We start from the raw sequence: 26,292 nt of genomic DNA, 5'->3' as shown, positions 1-26,292 counted from the left end.
ACGTGTTTTAGTGCAACTGAGTCAGGCGGCACCCGTCATCGATGTCCCGGCCTGCAGAAGAGGCTAGCCCCTGTGGGCGGTAACCAGGGTCTTCTGTTGCAGGTACCATCCCAGGTGTCATCCCAGGAGCAGCAGCTGAAGGCATCTCTGGGAACATTTCCTCCCTCTGCAGCATGGGGTGACAGGAAGGGATGCCCATGAGAAGAGGAACAAGAAGAGGTGGACGGGACAGAGGCCTGGCCACCCTGAAGGGATATCAGTGGCAGGTTCTTGTTGCCCAGGCAGCAGAGAACCTACAGGCCTGAGAGGCCAGAGGAGCAAGAGGAAATGGCTGGGACAGCTGGGCAGCAGGCCTCACATCCGAGTGACCCAAGAGCTCTTCACCATCCCATTCCCAGACCTGCCCCAGATACAGACTGAGAAGCCCAGGGCCACTGACCTCGGTGACTCTCAAGGGCAGAAAAGCTGAAAACCTGTGAGTTAGGACTTGAAGTGAAGATCAGTTCTTTAAAATCACAAATATTTATTGTGGGCTTTGTATGTGCCAGACTTTAAGCAAGTCACAGAGAAGAGGAATGAGCAGGAAACAAGACCCGGTCCTCAGAGCTTATAGTTCAACAGAGGAAACAGACGTGAGATAAATAAACACACACTTACAAAAATCTACGCCTTTATCTCCCCTAGAATCAAGTCTCTCGGCTCATACCTGGATATCCTGAGTTTCCCAGGGCCCAGAAACTTGGATCTAAAAAGTACAGGGAGCTGCATTTCAAAAAGTCATCACCTGAAAGGAGGAAAGCACCCTCTTGTGGCCCTCTGGGTGGCGGCACCTAAAAGAACCTCAGCCCTAGCAGGTAGGCGTCGGCACTGACGAGCAGGCTCCCTGAGGCAGGGCCAGGGGTGTCAGTGGGGCCCTGCTGGCTTCCGTCATAAATCTCTCTTTGCAGTGGCGACCGGCCACTTCGGGAGAAGGTTTTCCCTGCGTCGATTGCTAAGTGGTTTTCCTTCTGGGCACCTGGGCTATTTGGTGTGGAGTCAAGTGACGTTCTACAGTCACAGCCTCGATCCAATCCGTGCCCGCTCTCCCCACAAGCCTGACACTCAGCAGGGCCTGGAACAGAGAGGTTATTCAATAAGGGTGCAGGGAAGAAATAAATGAACCTCACTCCCCCACCGGCTGGCCGTTGCCTGCTCCGTGGGATCTTGGGAAGACTGGACAAATAATCGCAGGGGATGAAGCCCTGAATGTTCTGAAAATAAACGACTTCTTAAAACGTAAAATGCCACCTATGTCCCTCCTGAGAGTCCCTATGACAATGATAATATTCACAAGGGATACACTTTGTGCTTGGAGCTCAGCCTGGTTCGGCTTAATCTGCAGTAAGTAACATGTAAATTTATGATGATAAAGTATGTTATTTAAATGAAATTATAAAAGTAGGAGTTGCTCCCTCGTCTTCAGCTTCCATGAACGCTGGTACCTCTTGAACAATGTGAAGGTCTGGTCTGCATTTGGCCCCGAATGCCAGCGGGAACCACGAGGGCCCAGGGACTGCCGGGTTCAGGTATGCAGAGCGGAAGCCTGGTCCGACACTTGGCATTTCCTGCATGTCTCCACGCAAGAAGCCACGAGGACATCTGCTCAGCGCGGCGCCCTGGGGACAAGATGGCGCCGACACAATCACTCAGCACCGTTTCTGAGGTCGCTGGGGAGAGGGCCCAAACAAGGAGGAGAAGGGAGCACATGCGAGGGCGCGAGGGAACATTTAGGAGGGCAGAGAGAGAGCGCGAGAAGCTCGGAATGAAAAAGAAATTCAAGGGACTATTTGCTGCAGTACGTAAGCCACAGAATCCGACGGTAAACAAACGAGTCTGCAGCCTCCAAAGGACGAAATTGATTTTGAGACATGTTGATTATGCCTCTAGCTCTGAAGCTTGTGAAATACGCCACTAAATTAAGAAATACCAGAGGCTGAGAAGTGCTTCTGGCCAAGGGTTTAATCCATCTGGGCTGAAAAGACCACAGCACGCAAGAGGAGAGGTGGGTGCCTAACGGCCCATCACCCACCACCGCCTCCCGGCCCAGGATTCTACTTCTGGAGCTGGGCCCCCTTCGTCCCCCACATCTGCCGGAGCTCAAGGCATCAGATATAACACCTCTACCTGTTTGCAAGGGAGCTAAGGCTGTCCAGAGAAACAGCTTTAGTCACCTCCAAATAAGTCACATAAAATCCTCATCAGTAATGATAATTTGGGAATCCAATCTCTCTGAGGCTTGCTGCATGCAGAAGTCCCATCTTACTCTCAACCACCAGCCCCATAAAATAGATGGGAGGAGCGGATAAAGCTATTAGCTTTAAAATCAGAGACTCAAGGGTTTGAACTGTGGGTTTGTCAAGAGTAGCTGTGCAAACTTGAGCAAGTTTAGTGACCTCTCTGATTTCATTTCCTCAGAATTAACTATAGATTATAATAGCATCTACCTCATAGGATTATAAAAATGAGATGTCATGTGTAAATCTCTTAACAAATGCATAGAAAACAATAAGCTTTCAATAGTTTTTGTTTAATGTTTTACCTGAGTTCAGAGACATCACATGACTTGCCTTAGGTGATAGAGATGTAACCCAGCACCGTTTGCTCTTCATTAGCACGATGGGTTTTAATGGCTTCTTATATCACATATTATTTAACCCTTCACCTAGTCTACTAGGAAATGTGCTAAAATTTAAAAGGAGTCTGTTTCATCTCTTCTAAACATTCAACCTCTTTGGAGAAATGGTTATTAATCACCATTCTCTGTTCATAACCATTCAGTTAGGCTCACATCCAAATGTCAAGTGTTCAGACCTATAAACCCTGAAATAATTTTGCCAGTTAAACTTCACAAGTTTCCTCATTAACTGTTTCAATTAACTCCATTTCGCTAGATGTGATCTTAATCCGTAAAACAGCTAGTGGTGTTTTGGTTTTCTCTTCAATCACAATTAAGACATCCTTGAGGACAGAAGAGGGGCTTGTACTTCCTGCATCCCCCACCCAATACTCAGCGGGGTAGGAAGCCTAAGAGTAGGGTGAACATCTGTCTGAGGCCATTACACACAACTATGATAACCTGCAGTTCAGGAGAAGGATACAGACTGAGTCTTGGTCTCAAACTAAAGTCCAGGGCTTACAATACCATAAAGAAAGTTTAACGAAGTCATCTCAGCTACTTGGAGGGCAATGTGACAGCTTCAGACCATGCAGAGCGAGCCGGCCCCCGGGAGTTCCTGGAGCCATGGTTCTCGCCCGTCTGGACAGTGAGGAGAGAACCTTGATGCTGGGGGAAACAACGTGATCTCCATCCCATCAGCCTCTGGGTCCACATGAGACATCACTGACAACAGCGTCTCTCCTTCCACTCAATGGGTGTCAAGAGTGAAGGACCTAAACACCACCACCCTTCCCCGAACTTTCTGGTTACATGGGAGCCACCACTCGGGTGATCGTGGACAGTCCTTCTGTGACCCTCGCTCTGTCCGCCCTTCACACGACACTTAAAGTCACAGAACACAGCCGCTGGCCAGTCTGTGGAAACCCTAACTCATTGCCTAGAATTCTGTGCCTGATGTCCACGAACCTACAAACCTATCAGCTGCCAGACCAGTACCCTGTTCCCCTCAGTCTCACTGACCACAGCCCACAGCAGTCCTGCAGCACGTAGGAGCAAATGCCATAGATCTGGGTGTCCTCACTTACCACGTCCACATACGTCGCAACATGTGTCTAGACACATGGCCTCCAGAGTCAGACCACCTCGGGGGGAATCCTAGCTCCCTTACTTACTAACTCTGTGAACACTGGGTAAATTACTGAACCTGTCGGAGCCTCAGTTGCCTTATCTATCCATGAAATAGGGATAATGCTATTATCCCAAAGGCTTATTATAAGGAGTGAATGAGATACCATATGTAAAGGAGCAATATATTCTCGCACAGAGTAAACACTCAATACAGGCTCACTACTGTTATTCCTGAGGATGGATCACTAGAGAATTATTTAGTGACTGGTCGCCATATCAAGCAGGGAAACTCTGAAAGTAAATCCTTTTTTTTTTTTGCCGGGCATTATTCTGGGTCAAATCGCATAACTTATTATTCACAATAACTTATTCTCATAATTTTTACAGGCTCATGGAAGTTATTTGCCTGAAGTTAATTTGGCTACATAAAATAATAGCCAGCAGTGGTCCAAAGCCCCCCTTTCCTGCACTAAGTCATGATGCCTCTCATGCTTCAGGAGACTTGAGATCTTTTCTTTGGTGTCAGTTACGTCAAAATGAACAACTTACTCAGAGGCTTTATCGACAGCCCAGAAAGCTGCCTGACGCCTGCCTGCTTCAGCTTCTGTTCACAGCTCGTAAAGACACAGATCTCTATATAACCACTGGGTTATCACCCGTGAAGTTTTATTTATTTTGAAGGCAACAAAGGTGTGTCTTTTCAAAAGCAACCGTTTATGACCCTCAGGTACTGATGGCCTCCCAGGGGTAACCCCGTGGTTGGTTCATTTAAAAGACTTTGAACCCATGGCTTTTCCAAGCCTCTCCACAAGGAAAGACTCTAAATCAGTGACTCCTTTCTGAGACACTGACTTCCCGAACTGGGGTGGGAGCCCCCTTGTTTGAAGGACAGAGGGAAGGGCCCTGGACGAGGTCTGAGGGGCTTCCTTCAGCCTCCGGGACTCTCACTGGGGCTGAGCACGGAGAATGCAGGCCATCCCTGAAGGTCCTGCCTCCTCTCAGCTCTGTACTCAATTATCACTCGCCTCTGCACCGTCTTCTGAGTCCTCACCCATCAGGAAGTGCCACCCTTGCTGCTTCAGGAGGCTGACCCCAGCACGACCTTCCCGCTCAACAGAACAACACGTTGGGACGTTGCTCTGAGGGACCCCTTCAGAACCCTGTCTTCCGGCGTCTGCACTGCCCTAAGGGCAAGGTACCAAGTTTCCAGCCATTCTCATTTCTGACGTCAGAATGTATCATACAATAAAGGAGCACATTTGAAGTGGATGCATCTCCTTTTCTTCTCTCAAAAATTATTACTACGATGATGCATCAACATTTGCAAACTTAGAATTCAATAAATGCCAAATAAAGACAATATGTTCCTTGGAGTCCCCTTGGTATTGTATGTTCCCCTATTATTACTTTTAAAACCATTTGCTTTCACATCTGTCTCCCCTACTAGTAGGTAAATGCCTTAAAGTATAGACCTTGGTTTTGTTCATCTTTGTAGCCTCAGCAAAATTCTTAGTTCCTAAAATATAGATCAACATATGCTTGGATGGATGGATGGATGGATGGACGGATGGGTGGACGGATGGATGGACGGATGGGTCGACAGACAAACAGATAGATAGAATCCTTCCAGACTTTGGGAAGAAGCAGGTGTTTGAGCGAATCTAAGCTGAATTCTCCTCTTTTACGGTGTCATCTTTTCACTGAACTACAAGCGTAGAATTACAAAGGTAACAGTACCATCAGTCGCAGCAACAACAGCCATCTGCCTTCACCTGTAACAAGTGCGGCAGGGACTGTCACTCCCGAGTCGGACTGCACAGCCATTCTCGGCGGTGCAGATAGACTCTCAGGAAGCTACACCATCGTCTCTCGAGACGGACGGCTGCCGATGACGATGATGAGTACCATCAGCCAACTTCTCCCACTCCTTTTCCCTCTGTGGTTCTAGTCCCAGGCTCTCCATCCCACCATTTTCTCTTCATATTAGCAAGTTTCTTCAAAAGGATATCTGTTTAGTCACCTTCAACTTTAGGGGCTTTTTAAGTGTCATCTCAGGCCCTGGGCGGGTAGCTCAGTTGGTTACAGTGTCTTCCCAATACAAGGTTGTAGTTTTGATTCTCAGTCAGGACACATACGAGAACCACCCAATGAATGCCTAAGTAAGTGAAACAACAGATGTCTCTCTTTCTCTCTCTCCCTCTTCCTCTTTCTCTCTCTCAAGTCAGTACATTTAAAAATAAAGAAACAAATGCCATCTCATTTCTCTCTTGGAGACTCTAGCCTTGCAGACCATTGTAATGCTGATGGTAACCATAATGAAAACAGCTGGTACTTACTGAGTGGTACTCCATACCAGGCTCTACATTATGGCTTCATACACACTGTCTCATTGAATCCTCACGATGGCCTTATGAGGTTCAGACAGGTTAAGCTGCCAGCCAAGATGGCACAGCTATTAAGTGGCTGAGCCAGGATTTGAACTCAGACTGTCTAAATTCAGAGTTCTACTTGTTTAATCTAATCTCTCTGATAGTATCACCCACATTTTTCTTATGCACCTATTTTGAAGGTTTTATTCTTAATGATCAACTGTTTTCATTCTATTATAGATGTGAAATATTTCAAATATATTGATTCAAATTATAAACTAGGACATATTTAGGAAACAGTTTTACTCCTAAGTTAGCCCCAGGAAGTGGGACGGTCTTGTATCATGAAGAGTCTTTGAACGGAGAGCCAGGTGGGACGGAACAAGCAGGCACACGGTCGCCCGAGGCGCTCACTGTCCTCGCGGCTGCACTGGCCAGCAGCCGCCCTCAGAGGGGGCAGTGACGTCGTGGGAGCCTGTCCACTCCGTGTAAGGTAACACGTCTCGATTAAAGTTTTAAAAGGAAGAAAAGGAAAGTGTAGCCTGTGTACTGCCTACTTGAAGGTTACTTACTATATGTGCAAGAGGCTGATGTTTTCTCTCACTGGCTGTCCAAACGTATCACATAACTTGCGCCTACTGAGGAATCAAGTTTGGGAAGGGCCTTCCTAGCTATGAATTCCTGGAAGCTGGCTTTATTAACAACTTGGGACATTAAGGTTGCCTCTAACCTAATTATTAGCGCTATTTCCAACCACAGATTGTGTCATCACCAACTCAGTTCAAAGACTTAAAAAAACCAATCCTAGGAAAACCCTAGTGGCGTGCTCATCAAAGAGTGATATGACCTTCAAAAGCCTGACAGAAATGCTTGCTCGAAGGCCAGGCATTCTCTGCTCCTCACATGCACAACCATATTCTCAGCTCAGACTATATTTGCAATCTCAAATTCTCTACTCACCCCCACCTACTTGGCAAAAGACTTTCCCCACTGGAACCTGCCACAACTTGTAGAAAGAACTACAAGTTGTTCTTGTAGAAATATTGCTTTGACAGTGGTCATGAATAAGTGTTGCCAGGTGGTCACATGTCATGAATACCAGTCATGTTTGGTTATTTATAATGCAAAGTCAGGTCAACAGAGTACTGACTCTTAACGGCTGCTACTCTGCTACTCTGGTCTCAACAAGGCATTTTAATTCACATCACAGGCTAATGCAACACACTTAAAACTATAACCTTTAGCTCAAAATTTCAGGAGGGAGAGAAAGAAGGAATAGAAAATGTATTGAATACCTGCAAAGGCCAGGCCTCGTGCTGGGAGCTTTACTTATGTTACCTCTTAATTCCCACCACAGTCATAGGAAGGAGGTATTATTGTCCCCATCTCACAGATAAGGAAACATAACCTCTGAAGGATTGAATATCCTGCCCAGGTAAGTGGTAAAGCCAGGATGGGAACCAGGACTGTGTGAATCCCAATTCCATGTTTGTTTTCACTACCAGACCCAAACTCCCCTCACACTGCCGAGCAGGAGCAGAAGCATAACAATGATGGTTTAAATGGCGCAGAGTCTGCAGCCGGGCTTGCTGGGCACTTACTCCGCTCATCCCTTCCTAGGGGTCCGACCTCATCAACTTATTTAACCTCTTTAAACTTCAGTTTCTTCATCTTTAAAAAACAGAGATCATTATAAACTACCTTATAAATTTTAAATATTTAACAATAATTATGACTATAATCATTTTTGTTTCCACAGTCTTTTCACCTGTTAAGCAGAAGTAAAGCTAATACCTACTAAACACTTACTACAGACCAGGCCCTATGCTGAGGGTTTTACATTAATTATCACGTTTAATTTTAACAATAATCCAATGAAGTAACAGATCTGTTCTAAACCCTCCAATCACACTAACTAGCAAGTAACTGAGGCCGGGGATATTGTGGTACCAATTTTACAAATAAGAAAATGGAAGCTCAGAGAGGGTAAGTAAATCTCCTATTGTCACAGAGCTGGGAAAAGATGAAGCCATGCTAAGAACTCAGGCAGCCACACTTAGGAATTCACAGTCTTAACCTGGACTGCGTTCCTGGGCCTGGCCTGGGCCCCAGAAGAAACGTCTCCCATAGGACCTGCACTTAAAGAGCTCCCAAACGTACTGAAGCTGTAAGACCTACACACTTAACAAATGAGAACGTGGTAATATTCTGTAGCCAAATATTCCAACTATGAAAAAACCCAGTAGGGGCCTTGGAAGATAAATGAGGGGGGACAGGGCCCCAGGGAAGCCTTCCTAGCGCACAAGTGGCTTTCGCCGAGCCCGTGGGATCGGGCAGGGCAGAGTGGGGCCCGAGAAGTAGACCAGGACCAGAGACTCAGCCCGCGCGGAGGTGGGGACGCGAGGGGACGGACCTGATGAAGAATAAGTCTCATGTTGGAAAACAGAAATAAAATGAAACGCGAAGGACAGATCACGGAAAACCCTTGACGACAGTCTCCAAAAACAGGCCGTCTCGTGTACACGAGGCAACAGAAAGCATTAGGTGCTTGAGGAGGAGAGGCACCTGACACGAGGGAGCTGTGCCGCCCAGCTTGGGGTGGGAGGCTGAGGGAGACCGGAGGAGGCCTCAGCCGGCACCCCCGCGCCAGGAAGTGACAGCCCTTCCTGACAGAAGGGACAGCAGCAGGAGACAGAGGAAGGGCCCACGCAGAGACACCGTGAGGACAGAGTCAGTGGGGCTTAGTGCCACACCGATGCAGGAGACATTTAGAGAACAGGATGGGATTCCAGGATCTGAGCCTGGCTCAGGTGATATCGCATCCCCACACCAGACCCTGTTAATGGCTGACTGATACATCGTGAATGCTGAAAACACGTTTCCGCCCTGGCTGGGTAGCTCAGGTGGTTGTAGTGTCTGGCTGGGGTGTCACCACACACACCAAAAGGTTGCGAGTTCGATTCCCACACAGGGCAGAAATCTACCGATTGATGTTTCTCTCTCACATCAATGTTTCTCTCTCTATGTATCTAATCAATTAACATATCATCAAGTGAACATTTAAAAACAAAAAACAAAAAACATGTTGGTCAAATAAAGAGTGAGTCATCTAGCTTCCAGCCCAAGCTCTTCATTCTGAACATGAGAAGACAGATCCTGAGGGTTACGTGAATTAACCAAAATCATGTAAAGGTGAATGGCAGAATCTACACTAGATCCCAAATCCTGACAACGAGTCCGGAGTTTTTTCTGCTTAACTTGTTCTCGGTGTGGACTATCTTGGGGACCAATAACGTTGGTATCAGTAATAGAAATTGAGATTTGGGGAGAGATTCCTGGGGTTCTTGGATAGTATTAATGAGGCTTTGGGTATGTAAACACTGGTGTGATGACAGCAGTTTCCTCAGAAATGTCCTGTAAGAGATTTCCAGTCAGGAACTGGAGTAAAAGTGAGAACAAACGACTAGAGATAGAGATTTGAGCATCATCAACATCAAACTATTCGTTAAAAGCATGACAAACAATAAAGTCACGAGAAACATGTTTCTGTAATATCCTGAGTAGGAAATGGCTTTGGGTCCCCATTGCTCTAACTGAACCTTTTTTAGCCTGTTGGAGGACTGATGAAGAAGCAGTGTACTTAGCGGCGGTCAGGATGTAAATGTCGTGAAAGTCACCTCACTCGCTCTCGGGCTGCCCACGCACACAGCGGCCCGGGCTGCTGGGCTGGCCAGGCTGTCTCGGTGCCCTCTGCAAGCGCTGCCGGCACTCTGCCCCTGTCTCTGTGACCGTCTTTATTCCGCACTTCAGCTACATCTTGCCAACTATTATTTCCAAAGGCAAAGCAAAAAATCTTCAGCCTTTTCTGACGGACTTTTACAGAATGCTCCCACGCCCTAAATGAAGCAGAGGCCTTGGATGTTCTTGATGCCTCCTCGCTTATGAGCCAGCCCACACGTGCCCTTACCTGAGAAGTCGGACTTACGCTGAGCCTGCCACCCCTGGGTGCACCCCACGAAGCTGCCGGTCATTGCTGTCCCTCCATGCCATCACCACTCTGAACATACCACAGTTATAGTAGGTGGCATGTTGTTTCATGACTGCTTCTGTATATATCTCTTCAACTAGTCAAGGTGTGTCCATAAAAGTAAGCCTCCTAATCATCCCCGGTTTTTTGACATCAGTGCTGGCACATGGCAGAAATTCATTTTGGTTGAAATTTTTTAACATCTGAGCACCTGAAGAGTCAGGGCAATCAAAGTTGATAGGTGTCCAAGGGGAGAAGAAACCATGTCCACACAAATTCATTCCAGCAAGAGGGAGAAAGTCTTTCCCAAACACGGAAACCCATAGAAGAGCAAAGAGCTAGGGGGCAGAAATGAGTAGAGGGTATGTAGAGGGAGGAACCCCATCTCACTGGAGCAGGAGAGCAGAAGCTGGATAAGAGAGAGAGAGAACAGTGGGTAGGTTGGGTGGGATCAGATTGTAGAGGCCTATCGGGGTACAAATGAGACTCGGTGTTTTAGTTTCCTATTGCTACTGTAACAAATTATGACAAACTTGGTGGCTTCAAACAACACATTTATTATCTTAATAGTTCTGGACACAGAGGTCGGAAATGGGTCCTGCTAGACTAAAACCAAGGCTGCCTTCCTTTCCGGAGGCTTCAGTGGAGAGGCCACTTTCTGGCCTTTTCCAGTTTCTAGAGGCTGCCCGCACCCTTTGGTTCATGACCATGTTCCAACCAAAGCCAGCAGTGGTTGGTCTTTCTCATATCAACACACTCTGACACTTTCTTTGACCTCCCTCTTTCACCGTTAAGGACACTGTGATTACCTCGGCCCTCAGATAATCCAGGATAATCTTCCCATTGTAAGGTCAGCTAGTTAGCAATATTAATTTCATGTGAAACTAAATTCCCCTTTGCTATATAATCTAACATATTCACAGGTTCCACGGATTAGGGCACGGCACCTCTGGGGGCCACTGTTCTGCCTACTGCACTCAGTATGGAATAGGAAGTCTCTGTCTCTTAAATTGCAAATGCTGTGACGAAAGCATGGAGCTCCAGACTGAGCAGCTCTAAACTGTCCTCTACAAAACTTTGCACAACTGAGTCACGATGGGGATTTCTTCTTGTCGTCTTTGTGTACAAAAACTGTTTTCGTTTTAAAAAGCAGGTATACATTAGGTGCTTTGTCCATGTATCCATGTAGATACGTAACGAGAACATTTGAATCCTTCTCTGTGTACAGCGGGCCCTAAGCAATGGCCTGGTTGTCATACTGTGGGATGCCCACGCACATAATATTTTGAATGATTTCAGGTCATTGAATGGAATCTGAGTTCCAGTTAAGCTGGTGGCGGTGAGATTGCCATGACATTGATAGGGCTGTGTGAGTCTTTCCTCTTTGCTTAACACTCAGCAGCAATGACAACTCTCACGAATGTCATCATCGTCCTTCTCTGAGCTCCGAGTGTCACAGGAGTTACCCTTTTTCTCTCAGAAGTGTGCCTGTGGGGTTAGCAGCTGCAGTGTCACCATTTGAAATTAAAATAAGAAGGGTTTTCTAGCATCAGTGAAGGACATAAGGACATTTATAAATACAACGCTCTGATTTTAAAAAATAGTCAAACTGGTGGTTATCATATATGCAACCTGTAAATTCAGGACCGCTGCCGTGAGGGCTGCCGGAGGGGCTGCCTGGACTCGCAAAGCGCAGTGAGCACGTCCGCACTCAGCCACGCGCCCTTTCAACGGTTTCACGCAAATGCCCAGGCGCCGGGTGCCATTCTAGCGGGGGGTGTCCTCAAGGAGCTTACTGTTAGTCAGAGACAGACCACACCCTTTAAAAAACTATGTTAACAGAGAAGTCATCTTGCAGGTAATGAAAAGTAGTCTGAATTAAAAGAGAAAAAAAAAACAGCACAGGGTAGAAAGAAAAAGAGAAGGAGCGCTCTTGTCGTTAGGGTGGTCATGGAGGGTCTCAGCAGGTATTGGGTAAATGTGAGAACACGTGAAAAGGGCGAGCATGCCAACTGGATTCAAGGAACAAATACTAATTAAGCATGGACCATTGGCCAGGAGTTGTTTTGGTGCTGGGGATGAGACAAGTATAAAGACCTTATCAGGGGTAGGACAGGCCTGAAGAGTTCAAGAACCAAGAACAAAAAGTATATGTACCACAAAATATGAGCTTTTTAAATAGATGGCTTTTCCCAAACACACTTACCTTCTATTTGGCAAATGAAGTATAAAATCCTAAGAGTAGAGATCAATCTAACGACTCCCCTTCCTAGATCTATGGTTTTTAAATTTCTTGCAATAGGATCATTTGTTTCAACCAAGTCTTATGTGGAATTCCAACATAGCAAACAAATAAAAATGACCTGTCTGTTGAAGGATTTGTCCCATAGCCCTCCCCAGTCTGCCTTCCCTCAAAAGTCTGCACCTTGTTTTGTAGTGAGGCTAATTTCTTAGTTTGGGTCATTGTTCCATGGTTGTGTAAAATGTGAATATTAGGAGAAGCTGGGTGAAAGATGTATGGGAAATCTATGCAGAGTCATCCCTCTGTACCCAAAGGTTCAAGATCTGAGGATTCAACCAAACACAGAGGAGAATATTCGGGGGTGGCGGGGAGTTAAGTTGTTGCTGACATATACCATGCAGTTAGGCCTGTGATCGATGCTACTGTACTGAACATGTATGTACTTTTTTCTTGTCACTATGGCCAACACATTACAACACCTACTGACATGGCATTTACATTATTGTTACGCGTTCTAAGTAATACAGAAGTGATTTACAGCACACAGGAAGACGTGAATAGGTTCTCTGCAGACACTGAACCGTTCATATAAGGAATGTGAGCACCTGTGGGCACCAAGGGGTGACTGTGCTAGTTCTGCCACTCTAGGTCTAAAATTATTTCAGCCTAAAGATTAAAAGAAAAAAAATCCTCCTGCCCTCACTACCAGCAGCCCACTTAGGGTACTGGTGTCAGGGGTTCCTGTGAGGCCATTAACCCTGCCCATTAGCCTTGCCTTGATGACTCAGTCCACTTACATGAGACCTTTGGAAAAGGGGATTCCTATCCGGGTAGCCTGTCCTGGCTTTTCACATCCTCAACACCAGAAAAGTCTTTCTTATGACTCTTTAAACCTTCCATGCTCTAGGAAAAACCCACATTTTCAAGCGTTATCATCCATAGAGAATTAAACTGCCTTCTACGAAATGATACTTAATGATATATTTATAGATCACATACTTTTCCACCAACTTTCTTTCTACAACTTAAGAACAATGCCTTTGCCTTTTCTCACAGGCCTCCTTTTTCCATTTTGAATCATTCAGGGGACTCTCCACTTTTAAGTTCCTTCTGACCTTCTTAAACAGCGGTGTCCACAGCTTATCAATGGACTTTTTAAAATAAGTTAATTAAATAAACAGAAATAAAATGAAAAGAGGTTCCAGTCAGTGTCAAATATTATACCCTGGGCGAGGGGTGAATTATCGCTCAGCCTTCACAGACAATATTCCTGTGTAGCTATCATTGCCGCAAGAACCTCCCGACATCACCATATTTGTTTTCTCTTACACAGTCTTCCGCGCCGCCTATGGCAGTCGTCAGGCCAAGCGCGCCAGGAATGCGCTCCTAGACAATGAGCAGCCAGACTGGGAGCTTTGAGTCCTAGCCAGTCACAAGCGCCGAAAAGGCTCTATTCCCAAGAGACATGCTCCCAGAATTAAATAAGGTAGAAATTCATTCTGAAAGCATTCACCTGATATCACTCAACGGTAAGATAAGGGAACTGACTGGATGTGTGACCTTGTTTGCTGGGCTTCCCACGCTTTAGCCGCCTGAACGAAAACGTGAGGATAAGCATGATCCAGCTCGGTGCTAGTGTTGCAGGAGCTGACGAACGCTCATAAGGCACCGTCTGATCGGAGGCCCTGTGGCCGCACCACCCACGTCATCGCAGGCTGTAGAATGCCTGGGCCTCTCAAGGGCACTCCCCTTGAAGCTCGGCACCATGGCTGTGGAGGACTTGCTGTGGCCCATCACTAGCGTGTGACGCAACCATATTTTCAGACATGCACACCGAGTGCCAGGAGGCTATCACCAGAGCTGAAAAGCGGTGTTTCTAATGCTGCAGGCTCATGTGCAAGGCACCAAAATAGCACTAGAAATACTACACCCATATTGCTTTATCCGAGACATCTGACACTTGTAAAGCTGATGCCAAATTTCTTGTCACATATGTGTCTGGAAGCCTTCATGCTGAGAGGCATTTCTTATCTTCTGACATTTCAGAGAGAGCTGCATGAAGCTAGGGAAGCACAGACCCTCCTTCAAAAAGGCAGGAGGCAAAGGCAAGGATTCTTTCTAGGTGACTGACCTCGGTGGCCTCAGTGGAGAAGATCTGAGACACCCTTCAGCACATCTGTAATCCTCAGGACGTTCCAAAGGTTTCAATGTGCTTCTTCCAGTGAGTAAGTGCCGAACAGCCAGGCCCTCCAAGGTCATCTGGAAATGATATGCCCATTAGCCAAATGAGGAAACGCGACTGCAGGCAAACCGACCATGAGATCGAACGATCCTCGGGGGTGCGGGGGCCCAAATACTCTGGCTCTTTTGACACAAGCCATGTCTAGCTATTAAAATCAGGCTTCAGTTGACTCTAATTACACAGTCTCCCATGCAGAAGCTAGCTAGGGTTTTTGCACATGATACTACTGTAGATAATTTCTAGTGATTCCCTTCTTTTCTGATCTTGCCTACACAACCCGCCTGACTGAGTAGGGGCCACGCAAACTCCATCCCCAGCCATGAAGAAACAGGGGTTTCCAGTGGGAGAGTCCTGAAAATAGCACATGTCCGAATAAACTGGTTTTACATGCAAATTCCTGGGCCCTATTCCAGAGCTTTCAATCAGAACTCTGGCAAGTGAGATCCAAGAATTCGCATTTTTTAATAAATTTCCCATATGACCTTTTTTCAACTTTTTATTTTCCCAGATTATTTTTCTGCATAATTAATGTTTTTAAAGCCTGACAAAATTTTCAATTAAATTAAAACACCAACCCTCAGCTTGTTGGGAGAGTTTCTGGCCACGGGCCTATACTTAGTGGTCATTGAGTCATCCCCTCTAAACCCACCCACAAGAAAACTCCAACTGCACTCAAGAGGGGGAGCCACTGCATGACGCCTCCCTTCTGCGCGCCTCACTGTCCACGCCCCTCGTTTGGAAGCGTGAGACTGCCATATGATGCTTCTGGTATCAATTCCCCTGTATTATTAAACTTTTTGTATTAGTTTTCCATTGCTGCCAGAAATGTGGCACAAATTTAGTGTCTTACAGCTGCATAGCTTAGAGCGCCAATACAGATCTCACGGGGCTGAAATCAAGGTGTGAGCAGGGCTGCTTCCTCTCTGGAATTTCCAGGGGAGAATCCATTCCTGTGCCTTCTCTGGCTTCCAGAGGCCACCCACAATTCTCAGCTCATGGCCTCTTTTTCCATCTTCAAAGCCGGTAACACTGCATCTCTCTGACTACACTTCGCATTTCCTTCTGACTCCCCTCTTCTGCTTCCTCCTTTCACTTTGAAGGGCCCTTGTGGTTCACTGGGGCCACTCAGATAATCTTCCCATCTCAAGGTCCTACAGCCATGGTTAAATCTGCAAAGTCCCTTTTGCCATGTAAGGTAACAAGAGGAGGACATCTTTGGGGGGCAATTATTCTGTACACCACATTTTTCACATGTAATATAAAGAATGTCTTTGTTGGGGTTCTCCCCAAGGCAGACCTGAGAGCAGGATTTGAGTACAAGTCCCAAAAAGCCAAGGACAGGAGTGGGGAAGTCGCACAGCAAGGGAGGAAAGTGGGTCGGTGAGTTCCTGAGAAGGACACCACTACAGGCAAGGGACGGGGCTCCCCCGAGGACCTGGGAGAATACACCTCCCCACGGAACAAACAGATTGGGGCATTTATCTACTAATTCCCTTCATTTATTAGTTAGGGGTCACATAAGCTCCCTGGCACGTCCAGGGCTTCCTGCCTCCCTGATTGTGGAAGGGATGCACAGCTAGAGAATGGTCTTGGCCAAGACACACAGGAGGCCACAAGCTAGTCCCATCTGAGGGGCCTCAGGGTGGACCATAGGCATAAAGGCGTCTGCATCAAGGGGCATGGTTTTTGAGGGAAGTGTGGCATTGAGCTTCAAAAGCTTAAACGCTCATACATTTTGACCCAGCAATTCCACCTCCAGAGAATTTATGATAAGATGCAATGATTGTTTAATTGAAAACAATTTAAATTTCCATTAATAGGGGATTAGTTACATAAAGTATAACAATATAATTGAATACTCTGCTATAGTTAAATATAATGATGTCCATCTACATTTACTGAGAGAGAAACCAGATCCTGACATACTTCTGAGTGGAAAAAAAAGCAGATTACAATTAGTGAGTGTATTATAAATCCTTTATGTAAAATTATGTATGTATATGTGTGTGTATATGCACAGCAAGATGGCTAGAAGGATGTTCATCAAAACCCTTAACAGTTTCTAGGAAACAGAATTTCTCATCCTTATACTTTCTCCTTCATATTTCTATGTATTACAAAAAATATGGACAATACATAATGTATTATTTATCCACTATTAATTTTTACAAATATATTTTCATTTATTTTTTCTTTTTATTTTATTTTAAATTGAGAAACAGTCATTTCTTTTTTTTATTTTTTAGTTATTTTTATTTTTAGAGAGAAGGGAAGGCAGGCAGAGAGAGAGAGAGAGAGAGAGAAACATCAGTGTGTGGTTGCCTCTCACACGCCCCCAACTGGGGACCCTGCCCACAACCCAGGCCTGGGCCCTGATTGGGAATCAAATCAGCGACCCTTTGTTTTGCAGGCTGGCGCTCAATCCACTGAGCCACACCAGCCAGGGCAAAGATATTTTCTATTAAAAAAAAAAAAAAAAAAAGAATTGCAATTTGTCCTAAAAGGTAAGCTTCCTTTTAGGTTTAATATAAAATTGTTCAATGTGTTTATATATACTTCTCCATTTTAAAATTGCATGAGGCTAGGGACCATGCATTACCCAGAATACTCAGGGCACAGTTTGAACACAGCAGGTAGGTAATAAATATTTACTCTTTAATTGATTTTCATCAGTATGATATGCAGGACAAACTGGGTCACAGTGAAATTTTCGCACTGCATGGAAATGACTTCCCGGGGAGCCGAAAGGGCCGGCTGCAGCAAACAAAGGCAGGCCTGTCACTGCACAGACACACCTGAGGTCCACTCCCCCCAGGTGGAAACGAAAAACAATGGGAGTACAGCCTTAGAATTTTACAGCACAAAACACGGGACCAGCGGAATCCCCGTCCATCTGTGAGAAAGCGATTTGACAGTTTCCTCCTGAAACCCCTGGCCTCCCTCAGAAACAGCAGTGAACTTCCAGGGGTGCGTGAGGGCAGAGAGGAGCCAGGGGGAGGAGGAGCCATGGTGTGCCCACAGGGAGTGGCAGTTAAGTGGGAGACTTCACAGCCCTCTCTCCAGCCCCAGGTCCCGCTTTTATATCAAAATGAAAAATTTCTTTACCTGCCCACGTTGCTCTGGGACTCCCCTTTTTTTGCTCAGAATCTGAATAATGAGCAGATAGAGAGAAAACAGAAAAATGGACACATCCCAGTGATTATATATTAAAGCGCTCAGAGATGTGCAAGAAAAGGAAGGAGAATCCTATAAAATGGATGCCAGGGAGGTTTTCAGAGGTGTCCGTTGGAGCTTTGGAGCTTTCGGGAGCACCTGATGTCCATGTGAAAGGGGACAAGGATGACAGTAAAGTACTTTTTCTGTATCAGGAATGCATGACCCTGGCCTGGCTGGTGCGGCTCAGAGGATTGGGCAGCGTCCTGCAAACTGAAAGGTCGCCAGTCCTGGTCAGGGCACAGGCCTGGCTTGCCGGTCAGGTCCCCCAGCTGGGGGCATGCGAGAAGTAACCAATCAATGTTTCTCTTTTCCTCCCTATCTCCCTCCCTTCTCTCTCTCTAAAAAAATAAATAAATAAAATATATATTCTTAAAAAGAATGAATACCCCATACTAAAATCTATTGAACTGTGGGCTTTAAATGGGTGCATTGTCTGGTATGTGAGATATATCTCAATAAAGGTGTTTGTTTGTTTTTTCTTTTTCTTTAAAAGAATACCCCCCAGAAAGATAAAAAAAAGCAAACCCTACTTTGGCAGTTTATTGAGAAACTAAAGTAATATTTTAAGAACCCTAATTACTTCTTGGGTACCACACAGCTCCTTTGACTTCATTCTTACACAGAGACTGAGCTATGTGGCACTTAAATTGTTTGGGTAATAACAGGTTAGAGAAAGGTCCTTAAAGACCCTCCAGGCCAAGCTCTCATTTCAAAGGTGAGGCGATGAAGTTGGGAACGTGAAGTCCATTTTCGCTGTCACAGCATAGCAAAGCCGGGGACTGTGGAGGTCTGGATCCAGATCTTTAGAAAACGACTACCAGACCCCCATTCAGTGCTCTTCCAGCTATTGTTTACAGAAGGAAACAATTCAAGGATCAACATAATTGGAACATGTAGTTATTATGCTCAGTCCAGGTTTTCTGGCCTTCAGAACAAATCGGTTCGACTGGCGTCAATCCAATCAGCTGCACCGCCCTGCCTAGCCAAAAGCACAGGCCATGGCGACTCAGCCTTCCTGAGCCTAAAGAATAAACAGGCGTCACAATGACAATGTTGCCGTCATCCCCTTTCGAAGAGCATCAGGGCAGTAACAATAGCTACCATTTACTGGGCACTTATTCATGCATCAAGTCAGGCAGGGCAGTCAGAGCCCCATGACAATGAAGATGGAGAGCTCAATTTTTAAATAAGAACTTTAAAGTTACTAGATGTCACTAATGTAAATAACACCCATCTGTGAACCGCATCCGAAATGTACAGAGTTAATTATGGGATCGCATCGCTGATGCTCTCCACGTGCCTGTCTGGACATTTTACATACGGAATCTCTTTTAATCCCCACAGCAATTCTATTACATGGGTATTAATCACCCCCCAGTTTGCAAATCACAAAAAGTAAAAAACGACAGGAGAAGGACAAAACTAATAAGAGACAAGCTCTGATGTCCATACAACACCCTAGGGCTCACTGAGGGTAGTCTTCACAATGTGACCCAAGGCTGTACAAGAGTCCCCTTTTGTCCCAGAAAACTCACCCTGGTGCCTATCATTCCATCATTAGCTTCATTAATTTGCGACTTAACTGCCTTAAATAGTCACCTAGGGAATTAAAAATGACTTAAGCATCGGTCAGAGTGGACAATGCTATGAGAAGAATAACTGGAATCTCAGTGGCCTGACATAACAGAAGCATATCTCACTCAGGCAAAGTCTGATGCAGACATTTGGAGTCCTTTCAGGGGACCAGGGATGGTAAGGAGGGCGTGGAGGGCGGTGCAGGATGTCTTAGATTCACAGCGTGCAGATCATTCCGGCCTACAGTGGAGTACTGTACATCCTTTCCATCCTCAATCTGCCGGCCACCTACCCACTCAGGAGGCTGGGAAATGCAGGGCAGCAGGGGGCGGGGGGAGATGACCATGCCCGCCACGCCACTAAAGGAATTGCAGCTTTGGTTCTTATCTGTCAGCACGTTAGTTAACTAATGAAGAACTAGTAACAACGACAAAGTCATATGTAAGGAGTCTCTCCTTCAGGGCAGGACCAGAAAGGAAGAGGGGCAGCGACAGAGACAAATGTACATACTTGACAATTCTGCTGGGTTTTGCCTGACTTCAAAGATCTGTCTATGAACCCTTACTTTCTCTCCAGCCCATTGTTCGTGCTCCTGAAGGCTTCGGTTGTGTGATGAATTAGCCCTTTTCTTGTGCAAGTACAACTTCTCCCAGAAATATCAGAAATAAAGCTGTTTTTGTTTGTTTAATTCATAGAGGCAAATAGGTACTTTGGGAGAAACAACTAAATAAATAAATACTTTCCTGACAAGTTGACTGTAACAGACCTCAATAAATTGACATATTTTTTTCTATTTATTTCCACCATAAAACTCAACAACAAAACAATGAATTGGCCCCAAAAAAGTAACAATAAATCAAACTTAAGGATGCATAAAATTTTTAAATCATATATTTAAAGAAAAAATACAATTTATCAAGACATTAATAATGATGATTAATACATGACCCAATTAAGCCAGAAACTTGGCTTGAAACCCTCACTCAGTCTAGTCACCAACTGCATTTGATTTTATCTCCAAAATGTCTCTGTCAAGTTCATCACCTGCCCTTCATTCTTCTATCCCTTTTGTCCCTGCCTCCGACTTTCCCACCTGGAATATCACACCACCTCCGAGAGGAGCTCCTGAATGTGGTCTTGCTTACTCCTTCCAGCCCACCCCAGGCAGCAGTGGGCTTGAAAGTGCAGGGAGCAAGGGAATCATTTGGAAGCGAGCTGAACGTGCTGATTCCTGCCTTCCCCTGGCTCCCCAGAATGCCTTGTGCACTGCCTTCCTGATGAGCCAGCACATACCTTCCACACTGAGCTCCGTGAGTCATTTCCTTTGTTAATTTCCTCTACTACGCCCCACTGGCAGAGTTAACATGGTGCTCTCCTCTCAGCCCCTGCCTGCCCCTGACCTTTGTACATACTTCTATGACTCTTCCTCCCATTCTCTGTCTGCTCTTCATCCCATTGTCTTGCTTCATCTCTGTGCCTCGCATATAGAAGCCACTAAACAGACATCATTGAGCTAAAGGTAAACAGAAGAGTTGAGCTCCTTAGGGGACAGCAACGATAAAGATTCCCCTTTGGATTCTTCTCTTATAGGTATAGAGAGGAAGACGCCTTACAAATGGAGATTCCCCTTGTAAATTAAATGTCTGTTACAAAAAGGCACATGAAAGCAATCTATTCTTAAGGAGCTGCTACATCTCAGTCATGTTTACTTTGAACATCCACAGTACTGAACACCATCTGATTCCATGTAGACTCAGTATGCAGAGCAACTTCCAGCCAAGATGGAGGTGTAGGTAAACATGCTTTGCCTCCATGCACAACTACAGCAAAAATTACAACGACAAAACAAACATCACCCAGATTTGTCAGAAGATCTGACTGTATGGAAGTCCAACAACCAAGGATTTAAAGAAGCCATGTTCATCCAGATGGGCAGGAGTGGAGACACAAAGGCGCAGAGTGGTGCAGAGAGGCACTGGAACAGGCAGTCCCACATCCACACGTGGTGGATAAAAATTGGAAGGGATACCTCAGGAACAAGCTATCTCAGTCCCAGACCAGACCACCCGGCCCAGGGTTCCAGCACCAGGAAGATAACTCCCCATAACTTCTGGCTGCAAGAACCAGCAGGGGTGGAGGCAGCAGAAGAAACTGTGAGATTCTCAAGAGACTTCTCTTAAAAGGCCTGCAATGGACTTAGGACTCATGCAGACCCACCCCAGTCTGAGATTCAGCACCAAGGCAACAGCTGGAAGGGTACCAGTAGCATACGGGGAGAAGGGGAGAAAGTGAGGTGACTGGCAAGGAGGCAAGTGCCGGGGAGACAGCTTCCTCTTGGACAATCTCCAAAAGCTAGGCAGCAACACTGTCCTTTCTCTGAGCCTTCCCCCACACAGAGCCACAAAGTAGTGAAATGGGCTGTCCCACCCTGGTGATTACCTAGGGCTCTGCCCCACTCAATTTACAGGTGCCTTTTCTACAAGAGACTATGCTACTAAGACAGGGAGTCAAAGCAGCTCTACCTAACACACAGAAACAAACACAGGGATGCTGCCAAATTGAGGAGAAAAAGAAATATGGCCCAAATGAAAGAACAGAACAAAACTCCAGGAAAAGGACTAAATAAATGGAGATAAGCAACCTACCAGATGCAGAGTTCAAAACACTGGTTATCAGGATGCTCAAAGAAATCATTGGGTACTACAACAGCATAAAAAAGACCCAGGCAGAAATAAAGATTTCATTAAATGAAATAAAGAAAAACCCACAGGTAACCAGTAGTGGAGGGGATGAAGCCAAGATCAAATCAATAATTTGGAACATAAGGGAGAAAAAAGCTTTCAATCAGAACTGCAAGAAGAAAAAATAATTGAAAAAAAAAAAAAAAAGGATAGAATAAGCAGCCTCTGGTACATCTCCAAACGTACCAATATCTGAATCATAAGGGTGCCAGAATGAGAAAAGGAAGAGCAAGAAATTGAAAACGTAAGTGAAAAAATAATGAAAGAAAAACTTCCCTAATTTGGTGAAGGAAATAGACGTACAAGTCCAGGAAGCACAGAGTCCCAAACAAGTTGGACCCAAAGAGGACCACACCAAGACACACCATCATTAAAATACCAAAGGTTCAAGATAAAGAGAGAATCTTAAAAGCAGCAAGAGAAAAGCAGAGCGTTACCTACAATGGAGTTCCCATAAGACTGTCAGCTGATTTCTCAGAAGATACTTTGCAGGCAAGTATTCAAAGTGATGACAAGGAAGGACCTACAACCTAGATTACTCTATCCAGCAAAGCTATCACTTAGAATTGAAGGGCAGATAAAGTGCTTTCCAGACAAGGTAAAGCTAAAGGAGCTCATCACCAAACCATTATTATATGAAATGTTAAAGGGAACTATATAAGAAAAAGAAGATCAAAACTATGAACATTAAAATGGCAACAAATGCACAACTATCAACAAATGACTCTAAAAAACAAACTAAGCAAACAAGCAGAACAAAAACAGAATTATAGATACAGAGATCATTTGGAGGGTTATCAGCTGGGAGGGGGAAGGGGAAGAATGGGTGGGGAGGAGGTGCAGGGATTAAGAAGTACAAATCGATAGGTACAAAATAGACAGGGGAGATGTTAAGAACAGTATAGGAAATGGAGGATCCAAAGAACTTATATGAATGACCTATAAACATGACTAAGGGGGGGATTGCTGGAGGGCAGTGGGGTACCAGGCAGAGGGGGCAAAGAAGGAAAAAATTGAGACAACTGTAAAGCAAAATCAATAAAATATATTTTAAAAAAGATTCCCCTTTGGATAGCTGGTCCTTTCTGTTAAATATTTTAGTTCAGTTTAGTTTATAGCATTTTCTCTTTCCTATTTATTCAAATTAATTCCAAAAAGACTTTTTAAAGCCTACTATGCATGTCATTGTGTTGTACAATAGTGCTTCCTAGAATCCTATGTTTATATGCTAAAACCTATAGATATGGGCTTTCTTTGCCTTTTATTCTCTTATTTAACTAACAGTTTCTGTCCCAGTTAGGTAAGCTGTCGGCACTTTGAAGACTGTCTGATATCCTTTGAGACGCTTTATACTAATAATGAGTGTTTCCCTTTCTAATAGAGCTCATTTCTTTCCTTCCATATAATATAGTATCAGATAGTGTTAAAATGATTCCCATACATTTGTACTTCTGCCTAATGGGCTTCTTTAGGTAAGTGCATGAGAAAGTTAATAGCAGCCTAATACTTAACCCACATCCCTAATCAATCAATAATTTTTGAGTGTGTGTTTGTGTGTGTGTGTGTGTGTGTGATTTAAATGCATGACCTAAGAACCTAACTCACATCCTGAGGAAGACTGTAACTAACAGGAAGAACGGACCACTATCTCTCTATATTTATCTCTGAGTCTTTGTACCTAACTCAAAGACCTCCTCTGGACTCTGGAAGCAATCTGTAACAGTTGAAAATGTGGTATAAATATTATAGCCTTAATCTACCCTTTGGTGAACTAAAAACCTCTTGTGTATACCTATTCAACAGTTCAGGTCATGAAGGCAAGCCTGTACATAACAATGTATTTAAATATTGCTGCTTTTATACAATTCCTCATATATCTTATTATGTAAATCTGTCTCTCAAAGGAGAAAATGCTATCATAAAACAGACAGCAAAACTCAAACTTGTCAAAATACTGCAGTCTAAAATAATTCTCTAACAGAGAAAGACACTGCTTCTTTTTAGCAGAAGAGTGGAGCTATTACAAGTGTACTCTTTCTGACATCAAAACAGTAAGAATGATTACTCATCCTATATTTGTATGGCTTAGAGTTACTTGGATATGGTAAAAATATATTCACTCGAGCCATAAACCTGTAAATCTTCCCTCCAAAGATGAAAACTGCGCATAGCAATTGAAAGAAACACCCCAAGTCTGACACTCCCAGACACCCAAACAACACAGTACCGGGCGATCGGAGAGCACTGTTAGCATTAACCAGGAAGGTACACAGAGCACCACACTCTCTCTGACCAAAGATCAGATGCTCTTAATGAAGCACCGGACCAAAACGCAAAACTGTCCCAGAAGATACACAATGTAAAGCCATAAGCAAGCTCCATGGGTGGAAAAGAATTTATAATAAAGTTTAAAATCATTCATAGGGTAGCTATACTTTTAAAAAACAACAACAAAGTGGGTGTTGACAAGGATATGGAGAAATTGGAACTCTCATACATTGCTGGTGGAAATGCAAAATGGTAATGATTTTTGGCCGTTCCTCAATAAGTCAGAAGTAGAATTACCAAATGGCCCAGTGAGTTCACTCCCATGTATATACCTCACAGAGTCAAAAACAAGTTCTCAAGCAGATACTTATCCACAAATGTATCCATAGCAGCACTATAGTATATACACACAGTGGAATGTGAGTTGGCCTTATCGGGGAACAGCACTGACGAACCTAGAAAACATTATGCTAAGTAAAGGAAGCCAGACACAAAAGGCCACATATGGTATGATTTCACTGACATGAAATATTCAGAATAAGCAAATTTATAGAGACAGAAAACAGATTGGCCGTTGTTGGGGGAGGTGGGGCGGGGAGAATGGGAGTGTCTGCTTCCTTTAGGGGCAACGAAGATGTCTGGTGCGGGATAATGGTGATAGTTTCATGACATTGGGAATATCTTAAAGGGCACTGGATCGTACCCTTTAAAATAGTGTAAATGTTACCACATTAAAAAAAAATCACTTGCAACTAAATAATTTTTAAAGATACAATGCAATTCTGAGATATTCCACAGGAAAAAAAAATACTTTTGATTAAAGAATACTTATCAATACAAGCATCTGTCAGTTGCTTGAATAATGAAAAGTCAGCCTCGGTGTAACTGTTCCATTTCTGAGTAAATTTACCATTGCAGTAGAATTTCAAACAATCTTGAAAATAGAAGTTGTTTGGTGAATATTTGTTATATTGAATTGAAAAGTCATAAGGCTGCAAAGTCATTTAACACAAACCCCAAATTCATAACTTTGGTAATGTAAGATGATTACAGATCCACAGCAAAATACATAGAAGACCACAAACTCTAAAGTCTGAGAAAAACCCTAATGTTCCATTTTGAAAATGAATAAACTCAGCATTCCAAAGAACGACTGGCCTATAGCATTACTCAGCGTTATGTAAAGATATAAAGATTCATCAACAAAATTTATGCTGAGTGCTTATTAGACGCCAGGCATGATTCTAGGCACTGGAAACATGAAAGTTATGAAGGCAAGGTTCTTGCCCTAAAGGATCTTATGAATAACATGGAAGCCATGCATGTTTTACATACTGCAATTTTATGTATGCCAATAATGCCACCCAGGAATAGCAGAGGGATGAACAGTCAACCGGAGTCGACAGTACGTACAGATAAGTAACTTCTTGCTGTTGCCTTCCTACGTGATATTTAAGGCAAAGCACCAATAAATCAGTAGCATCATGTTATCCAGACAACGGCTGAGAAATACCGTGCTGGATATATGATATGGCAATCACATTCCCCTAAACTCATAAGCTCTGTTTTATTCATGTTCCATCTCCCTAATCAATCAGAATTGGGGAACGTCTCATTGTAAGCTGTTACTGCTAAGAAAGAAATGCATCACACACAGAACCCTGCACCTGGCATTATGAATGACTGAGTTCATGGACGGCATTCCTACCTTAGTGTATTTTGCCATCTGACTGTGTAGGTAAAATGTTCATCAGGACTATCTAAGAGATATTGGAGAGTGACCTAAGATCTAAACATGTATGAGTCAACAGAGTATAAATCAAGCTTC

The 26,292-nt window shown here is 44.4% G+C and overlaps 1 long non-coding RNA gene across 1 annotated transcript in view; it reads right to left on the bottom strand.

The window, feature by feature from the left end:
• Positions 1–89: 89 nt before the first annotated feature.
• LOC149999208 (uncharacterized) overlaps positions 90–26,292 on the bottom strand; it is a 60,549-nt gene continuing 34,346 nt past the window's right edge. Inside the window, exons 4-5 of the long non-coding RNA XR_016513501.1 lie at positions 14,554–14,681; positions 90–166 (exon numbers count right to left, since the gene is read on the bottom strand). This is a non-coding gene — a long non-coding RNA (uncharacterized LOC149999208). The remainder of the gene's footprint in view (positions 167–14,553; positions 14,682–26,292) is intronic.

Source organism: Furipterus horrens, unplaced genomic scaffold (assembly GCF_987537825.1).
Source record: "Furipterus horrens unplaced genomic scaffold, mFurHor1.1.pri manual_scaffold_10, whole genome shotgun sequence".
Classification (NCBI taxonomy): Eukaryota; Metazoa; Chordata; class Mammalia; order Chiroptera; family Furipteridae; genus Furipterus; species Furipterus horrens.
The sequence above is the reverse complement of the archived record's forward strand: the minus strand, read 5'-3'. Positions and strand labels throughout refer to the sequence as shown.